Source organism: Chiroxiphia lanceolata, chromosome 1, assembly GCF_009829145.1.
Source record: "Chiroxiphia lanceolata isolate bChiLan1 chromosome 1, bChiLan1.pri, whole genome shotgun sequence".
NCBI classification, from domain to species: domain Eukaryota; kingdom Metazoa; phylum Chordata; class Aves; order Passeriformes; family Pipridae; genus Chiroxiphia; species Chiroxiphia lanceolata.
In genome coordinates, this window is record NC_045637.1 from 96,724,591 (window position 1) to 96,741,023 (window position 16,433).

Here is a 16,433-nt window from a genome sequence, read left to right on the forward strand (position 1 = left end):
CTGCACAGTGTTTTTTGAGAAGATGTGGCTAATGTGCAGGCAGCAGGAAGGGGAAGCAAAGCTGATATTTGTTTCCTTAATTTCTTACTCAGTTCCATCAGAAAAGCTATCTTGCTCAAAAGTTTCCCCGATGTTAATCTCTAATTGCCTAGTTTCCCTCCACCCTATTGATTCATTGGTCCAATCTTTCTTCAAGTTTCAACAAAGAGGAAAAAAAAAAGGAAAAAAAATGTTTTCCCATCTGCAATAGAAATCCCTGTGCTGGTTCTCTTCCTTTTACTATCAGAGGTCTACGGGTTACTACTTGATAAAAGGGAAGGGGGAGGTATTTGTCTCTTGCCTGGAGAGAAATTCTTTTCCTCTTTGCCAGGGAAAACATCTGATCCTCTTGCAATGATTTTTCTTTTAATTGGAATGCAAAGATCTTATCTTTTTATTACTCTTTTATTGTTGATAATCACCCCACTTGCTCACTCTCCACAAATGTCCAACTTATAAATACAACCTGGGAAGCAGTTCATTTTTCCTCCCTTTTAGTTTTAATCATTTGCCTAACAACTGAATTGTGCCAGAGTGGTTCATATATCCCTTCCCACATCGCAGTCTCTTTTTCAGATGCCTGTTCTGTGTCTCTCTAATTTTCAGGCATGGATTGGTCCAGTGACTGCCTCTTGCTCTAACAACTGCCTGAGGTGTGGGAGACCACTTTATGGGAATTCAGTCACACGAGCCTATGCAAAACTAACAGTAAAAGAGAAATTTGCAGTGAAAGGGAAACATTGCATGCAAGTCATACGCCTACTACTCTCTTAATTTAGTTTCTTTGTGGCTTTGCATTGCCATACGTTCTGTAATGTCAGATTAGCGTGTGGGGAAGCAACGGCCTCATGGATAGAGCTGAAGAGCAGGAAACCTGGGGTTTATTCTCAGCTCTGCCTGGCTCCTGCAAATGCAAGGCTCAACCTGCCTGCTCACCAGCAGCCACAGAGAACCATGCCACTGGCCAACTGCCCACCTGCCCACCTGCCCTGCTGCTCAGCTGAAGGATGCATCTTGGAGAAATGCTCTGGAAGAGCAGCTGTGAGCACCTCCAGAGCCTCAGGGTTCCCAGAGCAGCTCCACTGAGTGCGGAGGAGGAAACTTTTGGGGACTTCTTTTAACCAGGACAGCCACAGATGTCTTAACCCTGCTTTTTTCTAGTGAGATAGTCCCCTTCCTCCTAATACCCATTTCCTGTCAATTCTGACATATGTGTGATCACGTGTGCATGTACAAGAAGTACAGCTTGGTCTGTTGGTCTTTGATTACTGTTTCTCTTTAAAGACCCTCTCCCACCACTGAAGGTCCTCAGCTGGTACCTTAAGTCTCCATGTCCTTCATGCTTCCTGACCTCTTCCTTTTTCCTTCCTTCTTCTCATACTCCTCTTCCCTTAGCACACTTCTGGTTCTGGTTTTGACCATCTCTTCCCCTCCCCTCTCCAGCCCCAAATTGCCCCTTGCAAAGGAAAGTGCTTGGAGAGAGGCACTGTGAAGTGCATACACATGGATGAACACGTGTGCCAGAGAATACGGTATCAGTGCTCCAGATAACTGTGCTGCAGCCCCCTCCACATTACTGGTCTGGTCTCTTTTATGTTGCAAACTCTCCTGAAAAAAAATAACTACTCTTAAATGGGCTTGTAGGACAACAAGCCTAGAGATTACAGGGATGCTGTCGCATTCCCCTTCTGCCCCTAATTCCCACCTCCCCTCCCTGCCCCCACAGCACACCACACCAGCCCATGGCTCATACCATAGCTGCAGCTGGACCCACTCACTGCCTGCAATGGAAATACAGATCATCACCATCCCTTGTCTGCGGAGGTTTGGTGATGTTTAATTTCTTACAGGCCGTGTGACATGCTTGGAGTCTGTGCAGTTGTGAACTTGCAGTGTCTCTGTTTTGGGATACTGCATCTTGAAACATATGAGAATATTAACTGTAGCACTAAAGGTTTATTCCTGAATGGTTACTGCAGTTTCATGCACACATTTACTATGTATTACTGTTTCTATCTAAGTAAGAAGAAAACACAGATTGTATCCCATCTGGAAAAGAAGGTAAAAGCTTTTGTATAGTTCTCAGTGAACACATAGGTGGTTTTTTCTCAGTTTGATTTAGACAATGCAGCCACATCTTATATTAAATAGGCATTTCTGTCCACTTCTCAGTTCCCACTATACCATTAGAACAGAGAGAAAGATATGTCCTGAAAAAAAAATAAAAATAAAAATAGTCTTTTCTTTAGATAAAATGGACATGTTCCTGAAGTTATTCTGCAAAGAAAAATACCAGATGTCAGAAATGTTACTGATACAGGCTGAAGTCTAAGACTGACACTCAGTGTAAGAGTAGCACTTCTCTCAGATATGGCTAAGACTGCTGGGTGCTACTAGCTATGGAAAATGCATTTTTCCTCCATTAAGTCTTCTAGTGTAGATTCCTGCTACATACAGGCTGGTTCTGTATCAGATCATATTAATCATCTCAGAAACCTTCTGAAACATAAAACTGCCCTTTATTGGGAAGGGAAGAAAACAGAAGTAAGTGCTGCATTTATGTGGAGCCTTTATCACACCTCCAGCAGCACTGCTGAACTGTATGTTTTGTTTATATGTCAGTGGACTATTGGGACTAGTAAACACACGTGCATAGGTTTTTAAAAAGTGGCATCATTGACTCATAGCTGCCACTTAAAGAACCCTTTAACTTTTGTTTATCAAATTATCTGTCTACAGCAGCAGTCTGAGCAAATAGGTGAACATTACCCCTGTGTCAGTTATGCATCTCAGAGTTTCTCCTTGACAAGAGTGGTAGAGTTCAGAGCTCAGAGTGTCCAGCATCTACTTCTCTGCATTCAAACCAAGACCATAACACCACTCCTCGCTCAGCCACTGGGATGATGTGGAAGGGAAGAACTGATAAAAATTGAAAATCACGAAGCAGATCCTCAGCATTACCGTAAAGATGATGGATTTATGAATAAAGAGTTCCATCATGTTTTTGACTCAGAGAGTTCATATTGTCAACTGTCCTGTTGAACTGTATGGTTTTCTTAGTGACCAACAAGGTGCTCATATAATCACAGTAGCTGTGAAATTATGACACTTGACAATACAGCGTTCAGTCTCCTGGAGCTCACCTGCATGGCCTTTGTAGAGATTTAGCCATGCAGTCAGTGAGTGCACTGCACTAGTACAGACATAAGCATCAGTAAGGAGTTGAGTGTATGGGTGTGTGTCAGCAGCAGTGCAAAGCAGGATTAATTGTTTAAATCCTGCATTGTGCTTTGCAATAGTATAGACCTGATGACACTTTACTGTATTGCATTCTGACAAAAAAGTCATGGAGAAAACTATGCCATCAGCATTTCACTGTGAGCGCCAAACCAGAAAATAGCACCTGTGATGGCAAGCTAGTTGAAACAACAACCAGCAGAGCCCAGACCTGAAAGCCTTCTTAAGCTCTGCCATCTCACGAACCAGCTTGGGCATGAGGTGCAGCCAGAGCAATTATCCCAGGCTTCCTGTTGCCTCCTCTTGCTCATGCTGGCACTCAAGTTGCAAGCCAAAGTGGGTACCTAATCAGGTTAAAAACTGTTCAGTTTTGTTACGTACATTTTCAGACAATCCAAATTTCCTGATTTTCCTTGTAAAAAGAAAATGGGAAGGTGAAACTGGAGACAGAGGAGGAAGGCTGAACAAATCTTCTGACAACTGCTCACAGCCCTATCAGCAGCAGGAAGTGTGCCTTAGCACACAGGCCAAAAATGCAATGTCAGGACAAAAGCTCCCTGAATTCAAAAGCCACCTAGAATACATCATCTAAACAATCTTTGCAATATAAGTTTTATACTGAGGGGGAAGGTGTAAATAAATTAAATGCATAGTCAATGGAGGAACAAAGCTGAGGTGCATTTCTGAAATGTGGCGTTTATGGCAGCACCTCACATGCAGCAGCAGCATTGTTTCCTTATTGGTTCCGTGTTTTCACAGTCCAGCTCTATTTGAAAAGAAGCTAGTATATCTTTTTTATTTTTTTTTTTAAGTGGAAGAAAGCACTACTGGTTTTAATTTTCTGTCTAACTACACTGTCACACGCACAAGGCACATACACGTACGATTGAAACAGGGGCTGAAAATTAAAATCTTGCACTGCCATCCTGTGGTGAATGTTAGGAAAACATGAGGTTATCCTACTCACGGATACGCGGTTATCCTCTCGGAAACGCAGACTTCGCAGCAGAGCTAGGAACAGCTCATTGACCAAGAGTTACACTGGGTGTTACCCCAAGAAGCACAGTAGAACCTCCAATGCCATTATTGTTCATTATTCCTCCTGCATTGCAGTGTATTCTAGAGGCCTTTCAGAAGACATGCAGTCCATTTCCAAGAACATAGGTTCTTTTAAGGGAAAATATTATGGATGAGCAGTGGAATAGCACCTCTGACACAGCAGACCAGATGAGGTAAGCACAGATGGGCTGGAGGGGAGCCCTCAGCAGTCACTGGGAACTTGACACAGTTTTAAAAGGCAGTCTGGGGGGTGCTTTGGGGCTTGACTTTGACCTATGAAAAGTATACTGAAGTTCACTTGTAAATAGGTCATAAATTTCTCCTTACTGGCTAAATGGATTTTTTTCCTGTGAATCACCACTAGGCTTAAAAATGAAAAAAAAAGGGGGACAAGCCAAAAGGGCACAAAGTCAGCCAACAAGAGAAAGAGAGAAAAGGAGATGTCATGCAAATAGTGTGCAAAGTATGCAGCTGAAAAGTAAAATGTTACCAGATCTTAACCACGATTGAATTCTGCATGAGGATGGTTCTGACTTGTGTTATCACACCTGAAGCTTGTTTTCCTACTAGACTATGATTTTGATCCCACAAAAATGTGTATTTAGTATACCAAACATTACCCCCAGATACATACCCTATTCGCTTGCATTTCTAAGACAGAAGCATTTTTGTCAAACTGAGATGAATACAAAACAAATTTCTCCTAAAACTAGTGATGGAGTGCCCCAGTATAGTGTCGCTTCTTAGTTCTTGCTATCTCCATCAGGGGACTAATCTTGTAAACAATTCCATATACTAGGACTGTGCACACCGACAGCTGGCCTCTCCACCTGTGTAATGCCTCAAAAGTTATAAGAAGCTGACACCTGGAGCAGAGAGGATGTTGATTGAGGCTCCTTCATGGTCATTGCTAACAGTTTCTCTCCTTTGCTTTAAAACTGCCCATCAGCAGGATGAGGGGGGGTCCAAATTTTGCCTTCCTGAGAACAGAATACAGAAATATCTCTCCCACAAAATATTCCTGAAATAATAGGAAAAAAGCCTCAGCACCATCCATACAGCAAGTTTTCAGATAAAGTAAAAGGGGAAAAAACATTTAGCTCTCAGTTTGTGCAGACAACCACATTGTTTCTGCTTGTTTCAATGCATGATTATGGGTTTCTTAATAATGTGTATGGAACCTCGCTTTCACCAATTCAGACGCTCACAACTAATGCTACTGTCATAATTTATGGTTTGTAAGATCAGCTTCTGAACCTACCATGCTTGTCTCTTACACTAAAACAGTGTTTAGTATGTCTTCTTTGATCATTTATGTGGTTGTACCACCTTCCCCCTTCCGCTTCAGATGTATTTGTTTTCATCCCTGCTTTGAATAAAAAAAAAAATGGTGCTTGCCTCACTCTGTTCTCACTTGTTAATGACTTCTGCCTCCAGCACATCTTTCCTCAGCAAGGCACCAGACCAAACGATTTTTTTTTGTCCCTTCTATCAGCAGCTCCATTATTGATCACTTTTGATTCTGCTCATCTTCTTTGCAGAGCTATGACTTTTGTCTCTGATTAAAAATCACTACTGACAGCTTCTTCCTTCCTACCCTACATTCCCGCTTGGTTTTCTGAACTTTTCCTGATCCACCATAACCAGGAAATTATTACCTTCAATCCTCTTCTGAACTTTGAATCTTATCTGTCCATTTTGCCTGTGCAGAAGAAACAAGATGATTTTTATTTCCCAGTTAAGTGGCTTTTTTTCCCCCCATTGCTCTAAATAGATATTTTTTCCCTTGTTTAAATAAGAGTTGTCATACTCAGTATTTTCAACATTGTTTCTCTTTATGAATGACCCTGTGACACTCTTCTGAAAGAAGACAGCGGAGAAAGGCAAGTCCTCCCAGGTTGGAGGAGCACTTCAGCCCTGCCACCTGCCAGGGACATTGCAAAAAGTTCTGGTCTGATAAAAACTTCTTTTCTTTTTTTTTTTTTTCCCAGTTTTGGCCTTCCACAAAGGGAAGAGCAGAGTGAAAATTTAAAAGTTTTGGTCTGAATAAACCTTTCACACAAGTCTGATAAGAAGAGCAGATGTTTCACTATGGCAGACCTTTTTGGCTGTTAGCTGGTTTTCATCTTTATAGATTTTCCATGGAGGTGAGGGGGGAGAAAAGTTTCCGAGCTGTAGATTACTAGACAGCACAGTATCTTTCTAAATCATCATCCGTGGACTTGCCAGTCCCAGGAGCCTGCAAAACACAAGTTGGAAATCACCATTCTAAAGTTCTGCAGTCACAAACAGCCTCAGTTATAAAATTCGCTATTCTCTCTGGTTGATGGCCCAGTCTAGCACCTGAACGAACTTCTGTTGTGATGGCACAGGAAACTGTCATCAGCTTCTCTTCTGAAATGAAAATGTTTAGACATACTCTTCTTGTGCAGAGGAGGTAAGGGATGTTAGGTAGTATTCATCCCTGCTAAAGAAAGAGAGAAGTGTTGATTCATGCTTCCAAGTCAAGCATTTCAAAACTATGTGGGCTTCAAGATGTGAAGTGTGACTGTGAAGACACCGTGGAAGTAGCTCTAACAAAATAAATAATGGTTTACTTTATGAGTAAAGACAACAACCTGGAGGGTTTCCAAGGGCAGGACCAAAAGGATGTGTCTATGCTAGGATATGTATCTGTAGCCAGCCCCACTCCTGAAGATACACGTGTGGTAATCTCCTGTGCAGCTGATGTGGCATGAGCCAGCTTTTATGCTGCTATACACAAAAGCATGCATGTACAGTTGCACTGCTGAAAATACACCTGTGCAGATCCATCAGTGCAAAACTAACCCCACTCATAGAGAAGGAACCGCAGGAAGAATGTAACACTAACATTCACAAATCGTTTATTTTTTATATCCTTTTCTTTCAGGTTGCCCAAGAAAAACAAAAATTGAGAAGCTAAATTAGTCTCTGCTGTATTTCCACAGAGGACCACAGAGATTTGCCAAAGGTATTTTCTGGAAAAAAAGATGCTCTGTTAACAGGACATGAAGATTGCATTTTCAGACACAAAGAGCCTGCTAATGTAAAAATTGATGACAGCATAATTTAAACTGTCTACTAATTGATTATTGTGATGCTAAGAATTTGCATTGTCTCCTTTTGAAGGCAATTGACAGCATTTGTGATAGTTCAGTGGGATCAAGCCCCCAATATGCATTTTATTGCATTCTGTGTGTTAAAGTCATTCCCTGGGTTGCTGCTGTAAAAGCCAGCAGAAACTCCACCAGAAGGTCCTTGGCTGAGAAGTCAAGAGTTTAGAGTCAGGAAAGGATTGCCACAATGGAAACTACCCAAACCTCTTTTCCACAGGGTGCTTACATATTTTCTACTACTAAGTCCTGCCAGCTTTTGAGGTGGGTAGATCTTCCCTTCCTACTGGAAATGCTTAAAAACAGGATGAGGCTATTTCACTTCCCCAACTGAAATATGCCACTGGTTATCACAGCAGATCCAATGAGGTGTCTGGGCACAGGAGAGCTGTGAGACCTTCTGAATGTCTCCATATTTCATTGTAATATTTAAATGCGATACCACCTTTCAGACGTCTTGCACTGAGGAATTATATATAAAGAGCTATAACCTCCCTGCCATAGGGACTGGCCAATCTGTGACTCCTGAACAACTTCTGCATCACTTCTGAGTAGTTCAGCAACAGCTCTCATAATAACATTACATCACGTAATTGGAAACGGGGCTGTCTAGCACCAGGGCTGTTTCATTCAAAACCCCAGCCACAGGGAAAGCCAAGAGTGACTTTGCCCAGACATTCTGCACCGCAGCTGCACGCCTGAGCTTCAGGATGGAGCAGGGTCTGTGGATCACTGGCAAGCTGCTGTCACGTCCTGTCTGCAAACCACCCCACAGCTCTCCCGGGAGAGGTGAGGTATACAGCGAGCACTTTGTGGCTCCCGCCCATTTGCAGATTTCTGTAAGCCGCTTATAGATTTTGGGAGGCTGACCGCCTTGTGCTCTACTCACTCCCAAAAATTACTATGGAACAGGAATTAGTGAAGATTAAGTTTGTTGTGACAGACTTACGGCATCAGTCTGAATAGGAAAATACTCAGCCAAGTCACCTTTAAGAGGCATTATATAATGCATTCTGAATTTTCATTAAAGCTAGAATACACAAAGTAGAGTTACATGTCTTTTATTTTAAAAGAAATTTTAGCTAAGCATGTTTCCACCTTAAGTTAATACATTGCAGATTATCTCCTTTATCTTTTGAAAGTCAGCTGTATTTTTACAATGCACGTACTTTTAAAAATCTATTCCCTTCAAGAAATGCTTTCCCACAAGGCTGTATCTACCACCCCAGTGCTTTCAGTCAACAGTTATATGAAGCTGATATCGATGCCATATGCTTTTGTTCATGTTACGTATTCAAATAAAAAGGTGTGGTTAAATTCTAATGTCCTTTTTTGAGGGGAAGACTGGAGAAAACATCTGTCTCTTGATGGAAGCCATCTGGTATAACCAGACATGAAGTCAAGCATTTTAACATGGTGCACTCCTTATAATTCTACTAGCTTAAGAGCATTACAGATTCTTCCCCTAATATTCTTATCACACACCATCTCAGGGATTTTCCTCTGCACCTAACTAGGATTGATCAGCACAATTATTTTGTAAAGCCTTGTCTCTGTGCAATCAAAGTAGCCAGAAACAATAATAATTATTATGTAGATTTCTGCTGTTATTCTCCCAAATGAGCTGTTCAACTGCACAATTACAGGTGCAGAGAAAATCACAAAGTAGTTCCTGTGGAAGGAGGGGCTGCAGAGGCTTCCTGAGGTCAGCAGTAGTGTAGAAGCTGCAGCACATCCTTGATTTATTTCAGAGATAAGATTTAAGATGTTAGGACTGGTAAGGTGAGCTTTTCTTACTTCATCCTTTATTTCAGTCACTCCATTCTCACATGCATCAAACATGCCAGTGAGGGATCAAATACTGTCTATCCTTATCCATCCAAGGCGGACTGGTAGAACAGATATGATGTTGAAATATATAAAGGCTGTATGGTAGGCCAGCTTTCAAGAAAATGGCTACATGACCTTAAATGTACGTCTTTGAGTGGGGGGGATTAGCAGGTAAAAGAAAAACAGAGTATCATCAGTTTGAAATATGCGCAGAATAAACAAAGCCACGTCATTTTTGTGCCATGGTTCTGCTCTGCTGCCAAGACTATCTTCTCCACCTACAATATAGAGGACATTCAGCACCAACAAAGTATGTTTAACTGAGCTAATCTTCAAACACAAGGCAAGATTACACTCAGGGAATCTGGATAAAATTGACAGTCTTTCCTGGTTTCCTTAAAGAGTTTATTCTCTATGGCAGAAAGGAGAAAAAAAAAATTCCTGGTGCTCGTCCCTGGTGCTTCACGCTTTGCTAGGAGTGTCCTGTCACTAGTTACCCATGCACAAGTGCTTTGCCCAGGTGTCAATACCAGGGCCAGTACTGTTTAAATCTTCATTAATGACCTTGGCCATGGGCCAGAGGGCACATTCAGCAGGTCTGCAGGTCATACCAAGCTGGGAGGAGAGGGCGACAGGCTGAATGGTTGTGTTGCCATCCATAGGGACGTTGACACCCTGAAGAAATGGGCAGAGAGGAACCTCATGAAGTTCAAGAAAAGGAAATGCCAAGTCCAGCCTGTGGGGAGGAACAAACCCAGGCACAAGGATAGACTGAAGGCCAAGTGTCCAGAAAGCAGTTCTTCAGTAAAGGCCCTGGAAACCGCAATGGACACCAAGCTCCCCTTTAACCCACAAATGTAAACCTTGCAGCAAAGAAAACAACAGCATCCCCATAGGCTTGCAGGAGGTGCTCCTTCCACTATACTCAGCACTAGTGATACTACATTGGGTGTGCTTGGTCAGGTACAAGAGAGGCATGGACATACTGGAACAAGAGGAGCAAAGGGCCACAACACCATTACAATGCTTAGAGTATCTGTCATATGAGAGAAAGAGCTGGGAGAAAAGAAGGCTCCAGAGGGATTTTATCAATGTGTGTAAACATCTAGTGGAAGTGGGGGAGGGTTGATAAAGATGACAGAGGCAGACTCTTGTCAGCGGTGCCTTGTGAAAGGATGAGAGGCAACAAGCACAAACTGAAAGACACAGAATTGCAGTTAAACACAAGAAAAAGTTTTTATCATTGCAAGGTTCATTGAACACTGGTACAGTTGCTCTGAGAATCTGTAGAGTATCCACCTTTGGAGACAGTCAAAACCCAGCTGGACACAGCCCTGAGCAATCTGCTAGTTGCCCCTGCTTTGAGCCAGGGGGGTAAGGACTAGATGATCTCCAGAGGTCCCTTCCCACCTCAGCAATTATTTCAGTCTTTCCTTGACTGTTATGACTACCGCTCTTGATGGAACCAGATTTTGCTAGACTTGGAAGTCTATGAAAATTTAAATGAAGTGACATTCCTGATGAATTCTGCTCTTTAAGGCTATCTCTTTTCCTTTGCACTCTTGAGGCAGACCTCAGCCAGCTGCCCCTGAGCAAAAAATTATCAATCCACACCTCAAAAGAAAGAACCCTGGATGTGAGCGAAATTTCATAAAGACATTGAGATGAGAGTTGAGGAGAAATGCTGCAAGTCAGGACTTCCTGATGGAGTGTGCCAGTGGCCTCATCAGTGGTCACTGCTGGTGCAAACTTCAGTTTTCACATGCAAAACGAAACGATGTGGACATGTTTCTTCAGTGCTGATGATTTTTGTTTCAGATTAGGAAAGAACAAATAGAGCAACACAACATATGCAGTAGAGAAATACTACCAGTCTCCCCAGTGAGAACTGTGGAGCCTTGTAAAGGAAGGAATAGTACGCAAAAAGGGAAGTACTCACCTTTTATGAAATAGCTTTACTGCCTGCACATGACATAATTAAAAGAATATTAAAAATAATACACACTAGGGAACAATGTGTCATTGTACCTGTGTACAAGGAGCTGATAAAAGAGGCATGGCAACTTTCACTTCAAAATTTCCCAGTCTCTGGTTGTTGGTGATGGTGGCTGCCTCACAACCCAATCTCATCATGATGTTCATAGCAATGTCTTGCAGGCCCAATTCCCAACCAGTCCAGGCTGTTCTTGTTTTAAGGTATCTCTACTAATGTTAGGAGGAAAAAACTCAGGAGAATCTGCTGTTTGGAAACTGCCTATAGACTGTGTGCTGTTAGGCTTCTCCCTGTTAAGGAAACTTCCCTGTTCAATCATCCAGGAGCCACTCTGGCAGTCACTCTCACACCACCTGAGCTGAGACCAAGGCCCCTTTGTAGCTACGTACCCCACATTCACACAGTCAGACCAGGTTTCCTTACCAGTTCAACCCAAGGTTTCCCATTGCAGAGGCTGAGACATCTTGATCCTTAAAATAATTTCATCTTGGTGCAGTAACAAAATAATAGCTTGAGTTGATGCCTCTGAGGAGCGACCCTGAACAAAGGAACCCTTGGGCTTTTATACCCTCGCAGTCTAAGTGTTGGAAAGTCTGCGGGTTGTTGGCTCCTGCTGTGTCTCTGAGTGTCCAGTCCCCTGGATGGGCCACGGGTCCCTGGACCCTTTGTTATGCCTCTTGCCCAGGGCTCGGGCTCCCACCACCTAGAGCCCAACCTGCAGCTTGAACTGCAGCTGCACACTGAACTACCAAGTTACCAGCACTAAATGTATTCCTCAACATCCCTGTCAAAACCTTATCTGCTAGCAAGCAGTCACTCTCTGGGAAACAACTCTTGTGGAAGTCCCTTGTGCCTGCTGCTCTGAGTTCCTAGGTCGAGACACATTAATTCCAGGAGCATCAACGCGGAAAAAAGATTTGGCGCACTTGCTAGTGCACTAGAGATGCGGAGGCACCCATGTATTCCCATGGATGCTCATAGCATCTTGTCCCTCTTTGGCAGGCTGCACAAGGCTTGGCATACTGCACAAGGTGTCCTTCCTTGGCATGTGGTTGAAGAAATAAATGTACCCTGCACTGTGGCTGCCATGGGTGGGAAGTGTGCCCTCGGCCTCTTTTGATGGAGACACAAGCATTGCCCTTAGGGTCACCTCTGACCTCGGCTCCAAAGAGCCCTGTGGAGAACAGCAGGGGTGTCTCCATTAGGCTGTGCCTGTGCAGGGGCATGCAGCTTGGACTTGTCTGCATCCAAGCTGCTCTCTGCTGGACACCCCTGCTCCTCCTCTCACCTGCTCTGCCAGCGCACTGAGGTGCGACCACGGGCCAGAGTCTGGGGAAGCAACTGCTCCACCAGGCAAGGTCACACTCTCTCTCCACCTGCCCTCTGACCTGAGGGAGACACGGAGGGCACATAGAGCTTCTGTGGGCTCTGCAGGGTCCGGGGCCTGAGGAAGTACCAGTGCAGAGCAGAGGGAGGTGATTGTCCTGCCATGCTCTGCACTAGTGCGGCCTCACCTCGAGTGCTGTGTGCAGTTTGGGGCACCACAATATAAAAAAGATATAAAGTTGTTAGAGACCAGCCAAAGGAAGGCAATGGGGATGGTGAAGGGTCTGGAAGGGAAGCCGTATGAGGAGTGCCTGAGGTCACTTGATTTGTTCAGCCCGGAGGAGGCTGAGGGAGGACCTCACAGCGGTCTTCAACATCCTCACAACGAGAAGCAGAGGGGCAAACACTGATCTCTGGTTACCAGTGTCAGGACCCGAGGGAACAACCTGAAGCTGAGTCAGGGGAGGTTTAGGTTGGTGTGCTGGTTTTGATAGGGGTAGAGTTAATTTCTTTCATAGTGGCTGGTATGGGGCTGTGTTTTGGATTTGTGCTGAACACGGGGATGATAATATAGAGAAGTTTTTGTTATTGGTGAGCCGTGCTTACACACAGCCGAGGCCTTCTCTGCTTTCCATACTGCCACACTGGTGAGGAATTGGGAGTGCATGGGAGGTTGGGAGGAGACACAGCTGGGACAGGTAACCCAAACTGACCAAAGGGATATTCCACACCATATGACATCATGCTTAGTATATAAAGTAGGGGGAAGAAGGAAGGAGAATTTTGGAGTGATGGCGTTTGTGCTCCCAAGTAACTGTGGTGTGATGGGGCCCTGCTTTCCTGGGGATGCCTGAACACCTGCCTGCCCAGGGGAGGCAGTGAATTCAATCTTTGGGTTTTTTTTGCTTGTGTGTGCGGCTTTTGCTTAGCTTATTAAACTGTCTTTATCCTAAGCCACGATTTTCCTAGCTTTTACCTTTCTGGTTCTCTCCCCAGTCCTGCTGGTGAGGGAGTGAGCGAGCAGCTCCGTGTTGCTTGGCTGCTGGCTGGGGTTAAAACACGACAGCTGGATATTTGGAAAAGTTTCTTCACATAGAGGATGGCTGGCCGCTGGAACAGGCTCCCCACGGAAGCAGTCACGGCACTAAGCCTGACAGAGTTCGAGAGGCGTTTAAACAACACTGTCGGGCACCCGGTGCGATTTTTTTCCGGAATTCTTAAAAGCAGTTCGGGGCTGGGGGCGGGGCCAGAGACGGGGCGGGGCCAGAGACGGGGCGGGGCCAGAGACGGGGCGGGGCCAGAGACGGGGCGGGTGCTGGCGCGCGCCGCCTGCCGGGAGCTGTAGTCCCACCCCCGCGGCCGCCCCGGCTGCGCCTGTGCCTTTAAGCGCGGCCGGGCGCGCGGCGCCGCGCCTGCGCGCAGCCGCCGTGACCCCGCAGCTCTCGGCGCCACCGGAGACTCCCGGGGCGCCCGGTCCGGCCCGGACTGGACGCAGCGCCGCCACTCCCGACCCGCCCAGGGCGATGGAGGAGCGGGAGGAGCGCGGCGGCGGGCCCGGCGCGGAGGGCCCTGCGGCGGTGGCGGAGATCCGCGCTCCGGGCCCGCGGCCGCTGCGGCTGCTGGAGTGGAAGGTGTCGGTGGGCGCGGCGGTGCAGATCGGGTCGGTGCTGGCGCTTTGCGCGCCGCTGCCGCCGCCCGCCCCGCCGCCGTCCGCCGCCGGGAGCGGCCCCCCCGGGCGGGCGCAGCGCGGCGGCGCCGAGCGCAGGCTGCGGGCGGAGCGGCCCGGCGTGGTGCGGGAGCTCTGTGCGCGGCCCGGGCAGGTCATCGCGCCAGGGTGAGTGCGGGGCTGGGGCGGCACCCACCGCGTTCGCGCCTCTCCCGAGGGGGCCGGGCCGGGCCCTGCTCACAAAGAGCCTTCCTGAGGAGCTCTGCGCAGGGAAGCAGCCGTGCGAGGAGGAGGAGGAGGAGGAAGCGGCCGGGGAGGGATCGTGCTGCAGTCCCGCGTTTCAGAGCGGAGCGCCTCGCTGTGGGCCCTGTCGCAGAGCTGCGCATCTCCCCGCCCGTGTCGGGGGAAATCACAGAACGGGTCAGGTTGGAAGGCACCACAGTGAGCCATCTGGTCCAGCCTCCCTGCTCAAGCAGGGTCGTCCCAGAGCACATGGCACAGGATTGCATCCAGACGATTCTTGAGTATCTCCAGTGAGGGAGACTCCACAGCCTCTCTGGGCAACCTGTTCCAGTGCTTGGTCACCCGCACAGTAAAGAAATCTTCCTCGTATTCGGGTGGAACTTCCTGTGCATCAATTTCTGCTTGTTGCCTCTTGTCCTAAAATACTTTTTTTTCTTTTTTAGTTTGGCAGTTCACTCTTAGGTTCGTGCAAAACTTAGGTAGCAGATGTATTATTTCCTACTCGATAGCAGGAATTTTAATAGTGGTGCAAAAAGACATTTTAAAATTACTGAGCACCATACATCTAATAGCAGCAGCCTAAATGCTTTTAATACTGTAGATGTTTTAATGTATAAGGCTTCACAAATATAAATGAGGTAGTGTAGTTTGAACTCTCAGAAGAGCAAGGGATTAAATGAGACTTTTTGCCATAGTATTGCAATGGGTTTGTCTTGATAAGACTGGATGTTGTTTGACTTTTAAATTCTTAATTGCCTAATAGATAGTGGGCCTCTCAAATTTCTAGATTAATTTGGGCTAATAATTTGCTACCCTCTGCTTCAAGATTTTTTTTTTCCTCAGCAGGAAACTAATGAAAAACTCTAGCAAGCTATTTTTTTTATTGCAGTTCTCTTGATTTTTGGGTGGGTACAACCAGGCCTAAACTTTCTTGATTGAAAGTCACTAGTATATGCAACACATCTGTGTATGGGGGTACTCTCAAAGGTTAGGAAAAAACCAGTCTAATTCATTTTTATATCAGTCAATAATATAATGTGCTACAGATGAGATACAAGCTGTGCTTTTCTTGCTGCAGAGATCTCTCTTTCTGAGATAAGACTGTGGCTTTCCTTTTGTGCCACATCAGTGTTCTGCTATTACATCTAGTGCAACGTGGACCATCTTTAATACCTGATCTAGAACAAAGGTACTGTGTCAGACTAAAACACATGTTAAGAATATAGACTAAAATTTTAAAACACCATGTGCATTGTGGAATTCATCTTGACAGTGCTGAGTAGAAGGGGAGATAACTTTATCTTGTCTTTTTGTTGTATTAGCTAAGCATTTGGGAGGAAAAACAGAATATAAAAATATTCTGTATGGTAAATATAATCAGTTTAAAGTAGTCTGGCTCTGATGTAGCCACATTTTAGGTTTAGCTTTTCTCAGTGTAAACTTCAGGACTTGAATGCATCAATTTTTATACAGTGATCTTATTGGATTTGTCTGCTCTTGAGTCACTTGATTATAACTTGCAAGTCCTTGCTTTGAGACAATTAGAAAATAAATTGTGTTCTTTATTACTGTTGTTGTTGGCTTCTAAAACATTTTTATTGTATGCCACTAAAAGTTGGTATTTGATATTGAACATTGCTAGGCGTTACACGTCTGGAATTCCGACTTTTCTGACTTTTCGGTGTACATTCTGTGTTGCAGCTTTAGTGGTATTACCATGTGAGTGCAAAAGAAAAGCTCAAGTGACGAGACAGAATAAGCATGACCTAAGGGTGGTAGAACTGGTCAGCAATTGAAGACTTAACTGCATTTCTTTGGTCACTTAAAAGTGTTTTGGTTTTTGGTGGGTTTTTTTTTTTTGGAGAGCATTTAATCTCTTGCCTGTGACTTCCCGTTTTGTGTAATA

The 16,433-nt window shown here is 45.1% G+C and overlaps 1 protein-coding gene across 2 annotated transcripts in view; it reads left to right on the forward strand.

The window, feature by feature from the left end:
- The first annotated feature begins 14,145 nt into the window (after positions 1-14,145).
- Positions 14,146-16,433, forward strand: part of CTDP1 (CTD phosphatase subunit 1) — a 100,426-nt gene continuing 98,138 nt past the window's right edge. Inside the window, exon 1 of one of the 2 annotated variants that reach the window (XM_032694951.1) lies at positions 14,146-14,452. The gene's annotated coding sequence lies outside the window, so the exon portion shown is untranslated. The remainder of the gene's footprint in view (positions 14,453-16,433) is intronic. The other variant, XM_032694942.1, reaches the window with a different exon arrangement.